The 5,720-nt window shown below is 51.0% G+C and overlaps 1 long non-coding RNA gene across 1 annotated transcript; it reads right to left on the reverse strand.

The window, feature by feature from the left end:
- Nucleotides 1-336: 336 nt before the first annotated feature.
- LOC105854320 lies at nucleotides 337-4,444 on the reverse strand. Its single transcript, XR_001146011.1, has 3 exons — nucleotides 4,258-4,444; nucleotides 3,517-3,619; nucleotides 337-1,318 (listed from the first exon to the last, which is right to left on the reverse strand). It is a non-coding gene; the product is annotated as an uncharacterized LOC105854320 (long non-coding RNA).
- Between the last annotated feature and the right edge of the window lie 1,276 nt (nucleotides 4,445-5,720).

Below are 5,720 nucleotides of genomic sequence, written 5' to 3' on the forward strand. Positions count from 1 at the left end.
AGTTGCTGGAAGGGATCGAGCGAGGCACAATAAGCCGAAAGGGAGAGACAAGAACCGGATGGTGTCGCCTACAGTGGACACGGCAAAACCAATCAGAGGGTCAGACAAAGCCAAACTTCGAAACTAAGCCTGGAAAGGGAGGCGCCCGGAGGGGTCCGGCGGTGAGGGGCTGAGGGAAGGGGTACAATGGACTCAGGTGGGCCAGGGAACTTCGGGCACGGGGAGGGCGTGGGAGGGGTCTTTTACTCCCAAAATACATCACTGATGTAAACCAACATATCGACTTTTTTTTAAATGATGCAGTAGAATTTGTTCATTTGAATAACAAGGTTCGATATTTATTGCAACTTCTTTGAAGTGGTTGAAAACCTTTACAAGCGCCTCACAGGTCAGATCTTCCTCCCGAAGACCCCACCTGGCACAGGGAGATTCCCCACCATCAGCAAGTGTCCTTGCCTGGAAAGCAACTACGCTGGATCGCTGGCCGTCCTCGTACTGATGCAGCGCTCTGTCAGTAACTCCAATTTCTTGAAATGTAGACCTGAGATCGGAATGTAATGATGGCGAAAGACTTGACTGCCCAAGATTTCCTGGGCTGGTTGTAATAAAATCCGCCCTGATTGATGCGCTTTGCTCTTGGTTTCTCTTTGCTGTGGCCCATCAGCAGATGTTCAAGCTACTATAAGTTCACCCACCCGAGAATACTGGGTCTGTGGACGAGAGCATTTTCTGATGCTATTTTATCATTATTTTAGCATTTTGCAAACTAACTTCTGATCAGAAAATGACCTCCCACCGTCTTGCCTTGGCTTTAGAGGATCTACAGATTCAGTTGCAGTCTCCCAGGCCAGAATCAGCAGTGTCTTCAGTAAGGCAGAAGTTTCGTGTCCATCCAGAGGTGGGCGCTGCAGGGCAGGTGGCCGCCAAGTTCTGCAGTCGCCAAAGCACTTTCCCTCCAGCTGCTCCGCTACCCAGCTGGCTCTGCCCTCCAGAGCAGCTCATCTGCAAGGCGCCATGGAGCAGCAGGGTGGGGAGCAGCAGAGACATGCACCCCCTTGAAGAACAGGCTTCCGCCGCCAGCAGGCCACCGCCCCTGGGGGTCACATGGCCACGCCAGGCACAGGGGCAGGTGCAGGAAGGTAGTTTTTGTTCCAGGAACCAGGCGCACTGCTAAAGACCCGCAGAGAAAGGAAAGCAAATTCCGGATCCCAATTACTTGCCACACATTCGCTTAAAGCTCTATCGATCGTGTAACAACTCTGCAAAAAATTTTCTCTCAGTAAGAACTTCCTGGAGTTAGGCTGGGGGAAAGTTAAGCCTAAGAGAGGAAATAGAGTTGCCGTTATGGACAGAAGCAAGCTCATAAAATGCAAAGGCAAAATTGAAAGGTTAATCCCCAAAACGTGAACCCTTCCACTCTCCAGGGTGGTTTTGCTAACAACACTGAGCTTGCAGGGGCTGTGGCCTGGGAAGTGTGAGCACGGGGCCGCCTGCTGCTTCCTTGTGATGTGGAAGTTTGCAATTTTTTCTAACGCTGCTGTTTCCTAGAACGGGTCTGCACAGGAAACTCAAAGGAGCCAGATTTGCCTACTTGAAAGTACAGAGAGAAAAGCTTTCCACCCTAGGGACGCCCTCATTTGCGCACTAACCTCCTGAGCCAGAGCCATGGCGTGAGCCAGGAAAGGAGCCTCCGCTGCTCCAAGCCTGGAGGCCGCTGTGCCCATGAACAGGGCACGAAGTCAGGCCCACGGCCTGCGCCGGCACTGCCTCCTTCTCGCTGCCAGGCAACCTTCAGCAAGCCCAGCAACCACTGTGTGCTTACTGGCAATGTAACTGGCTGGAACGGGGCGAGGGGGGGCGAGACACCGGGCGTTTTCTTGATGGGTCAAGACAATATGGCGTCCGATACGACTATGGATTTGAATACTGCAGGGAATCCACGCTACAAGAGGTGTGTGTGTTTTTAGGAGCAAATTCAATAAAAACTGTCAACATGACCCCCCTACAATTAGCCTACAGTCAACCTGGGCATCAGCAACAAGCCAAGCCTGGGCTTGGCTTCATGTTGACAGTAAGCCGATCCTTTTCTGCTTTCATGGTTGGGGGCAGTGGTCCTTAACTGTCCTTTTCAGAGACATGCTTCTGCCTGTCTCCATTCAGTGTGAAGCCTGAAAATTCCGAAAGATGTTCATTCTGTTTCTGATGTGCTGGTACTGCCAAAGTAGCGTGCAGTAAAGCATGAAGCAATAAAATAGCGGCATCGACCAAGCAAGTATTGAGGGAGAGATGGCCACACGCAAAGCTGGTGGGAATGACCCATCAGTGGTTCAAAATACAGCCACACACAAGGTTTCTCCTTTCTCAAACAGGTGAGGACGGCCACAAAGCCACAAAGTTATGGAATAACAGACATGCCTGGACGCGGCAGCGATGAGAAGGGGCCACCCAGTGGCCTAGAGTGGCCCTGAGGGGTGGGGACAGAGGACACGTAGGCGAACAGTATCACCTGGTGGTTAAGAAAGAGCCAGGGCCCCGTCCGAAGCGAGACTGGCGCTGGAGTGCTGGCTTTGCTGAGTGTCGCCTTGCGATGTTACAATAGCTATTAATTGCAATAAGAATAGGCTAAAGGTCTGAATTCTTGCTGTGGTTCTCATGTGCCGTCTGCCTCTCGACCCCCAGGGTGAGTCCAGCTGCAAACAAGCCTGTCTACTCTCGTCTGCAAATGCCGTTAGGCTGCCTCTGACAGGCGCGGAGAGCGTCCCTGAGACGAGTGACGAGATGGATAAAGAGGTGACTGGGGGCATTTTAAAACCCTACTGCCACTTTTCTCGGGTGAGAGCGTGCAAGAGCAACTACTTTGACTGTGGCCTAAAATCCTTTCTTGGCGATGAAACATCCACCTGCCACCTTTAACCTCCACCAACAGGCAGCTGACAAGTAATCGGAGGCATCACCAAATTAGGTTGGTAGCAAACAGTGCACAAATCGCTTTGGGAACGCACAAGGCTCAGCTTTTACGCTAGGAACCTCCCGTAGCCATGTGAGTCCCGCTGGAAGACGGCCTCGGGAGGGCCCGAGCAGCGTCTCTGAGAAACGTAACTGAGACAGCGTTAAGAGCAAAACCTGCACTAACACAAGTGGGCCCGTGCTGGAGTGTCATTGGCGGGCTCACGGAACGCTCCCAAGCGTGGCCTTCACTCGGGGATAATGCCACTTCACGGGCTGCTGGGAGGTTCAAAACAACTGGTTAATGTATAACACTTAGCCCGTCGTCGTGAGCGCTGAGCAAATGTTGATTCCCTTTCTCCACCCTGCCCCCAATTTTTTCCATTGTTCTCATTTTTTCTCTCAATAAAACAAGATTATTTTGATAGAAAAGGATTAAGTGTCTAATAAAACATATTAAGTAATCCCACTATTAAGTAATCCCCATATTAAGTAATCTCCACAGAAGACCAGTCTCCAATCACACAACCCCCTCTGTAAGCCAGCGGTCCATAAGGCTGAAAACGTTACCAGAACAGAGCTCTGGAGACAGACCGAGAGCACACCGACACATTTCATTGTCTTCGCTCCATTCTTTTCAGTACATCACTCCCATCATCTGTCCAATCAATGTCTGCTCTCAGAAAAAAAAAAATTGATTAGATATACCTTCTTAGTAGCATATGAAGCTCCATTCAGAGTCCCTAATTTGGAATTAAAAAAGCAATTTTTTCTGTAAGTAAAGCTTCTGTTCTATCCCTTTCCAGAGAAGAATGCCTCATCTAATAACCTGTGTCTCCGAGATAAATGAATGCATTAACGCTCTTAACACCCCTGTGATGGGCTAGAAATGGTCACGACACGGGGCAATATTTGAGCAGTAATGACTTGTGCTTTCTCGTGTGCGTAAGCTGATTGCCAGAGCCCCCAGAGAGCGCGAGGTAAATAGCGAGAGGGGTCATGAATCTTAATAGCTTCCAAATCCGAGAGACCTGCAACTTACATGCTCTGACTGGGTGTGTGAAAGGAATGTATAAATATTAATAGGTCTGGAAGCGCCTCTGCAGACGAGCTGTCTAAGATTCACAGTGGGGAGACGGAAGCCGCGGGAGGCGCAGACGTGAGGCTCCCACCTGGAAATGAACTGTCAGCAGGTGCGGAAATCCATTTCCCCGAAGCCTTCCACACCGGTCGGCTGGCACCAGCCACGCTCTGCACCAGCGTTCAGCTCCGGTGCCTTATTTAAGGTCATGAATATGCAGCCGGGCTCACCTCTGGAAGCGCTTTGAGTCCCAAAATGCCCTGAAAGGCTCTGGAGCAGTGCACGGCCCTGCAGCCAGGGACTCGCCTGCCTGGCGGCACAGCTTGGTCCTGCACCTCTGTGACAGCGCACAGGGGCCGTGTCAGTGCAGACGCAGCGACTCCAGCTCACTGGCAGGCCTCGGAGAAGCAGCTGCCAACAACAAACATCTGTAAGAATATCACAAAAGAGAAATGTTCTTAAATGAGGAACGTCTATGTTGACAATAAAAAGTTTTATCTAAGTCGTGAGATCCTGAAAAACAAATGACATCTGGAGAGTGGGGAACACAGGCAAGCTGACCCTGTACTTAATTTCAAGCAAATCTGGGCCCTCCCTGGTGGCACAACAGTTTAAAGCGCAGCACTATGAAGCCGGCCGCAGCCACTGCAGCACGAGTTCGATCCTGGCCAGGGAGGGACCCCCAGGGTGCAGCAGACCCCTCCTGTCTCCCCGCGGCTCCCCTCGGCAGTGGACTTTGTCCATCTGCCTGTTCTGCTCCCCGCTCTGTCTCTGGTGGAGCCTCTCACCACCCCTGCACCTCTGGCCTGTACCCCAGTTCTGTGTGCATAAATAGATAAATCTTTTTAAAAAAATTCAAGCATATCTCATGTGTCTCAAATAGATCTTGTGATGTAAATTATTCCTAACACCTTAGTTTTAAGTTTCTCTGCCTCTTCTCCCTTCTCCATCTCTCTCATAAATTGTTAGGGAACCCAAGGAACATCACTGTGTAAGTTTCTAGACATCTTCTAATGCAATCGGGTCTCAATTATCTGAGTGCAGTGTTCGGGTTGTTGAAGGCTGCTGTACACTTTGGGGGGCATTTATTAGCAGCTGGAATCTCATTGGTGGATTCCAATTTCCCCAGAAAGTGTGAAGTTTCTAACAAGAGGGACATGTCCTCCCGTGACACCAAGGAAAGGCCAGACTAACCCACATTTGGCAATCAAAATGCCGGAGCAATGAGCCGAATTGCAGACCTCAAGGTCAGAACTACCTGCCAGGTCAGCCTTCCTCAGCCTGCAGCGTGCAGGGAAGAGAGCAGCCCTATGGAGTCACTGCCGAAGGTTTGTGTGCTCATTATGGCCAGCCAGGGTCAATACGTCGCTCGCTCGGCATGTTAGATTTCTGCTCAACTTTCTTCTGAACTACCTGTCTCTAACCCCTCACACCTGGAACTTGCTCCTTCGTGTTTGACGTTTTAGGACACGGGTGTCGCTTTTATCCCCGGGCTGAGATTTTGGCTACACAAAGACTGTTCATCTCCGCTTTGCATGTGGCCCCTCCAGCGTGTATCAGCGCCCCGGCTTCCGATGGCTGCGGAGCGAAGCTTTGGGGGAGTCTCACGTGCTCTCCTAAAAGCACAGGATCAGCGACCTGAGCTCAGAGGCGCAGCTCTGATGTTCACGGCTGCAGATCGGTGGACCCCAGG

This window comes from Condylura cristata, unplaced genomic scaffold (genome assembly GCF_000260355.1).
Source record: "Condylura cristata isolate star-nosed mole 26May11 unplaced genomic scaffold, ConCri1.0 scaffold00034, whole genome shotgun sequence".
In the NCBI taxonomy this organism is placed as follows: domain Eukaryota; kingdom Metazoa; phylum Chordata; class Mammalia; order Eulipotyphla; family Talpidae; genus Condylura; species Condylura cristata.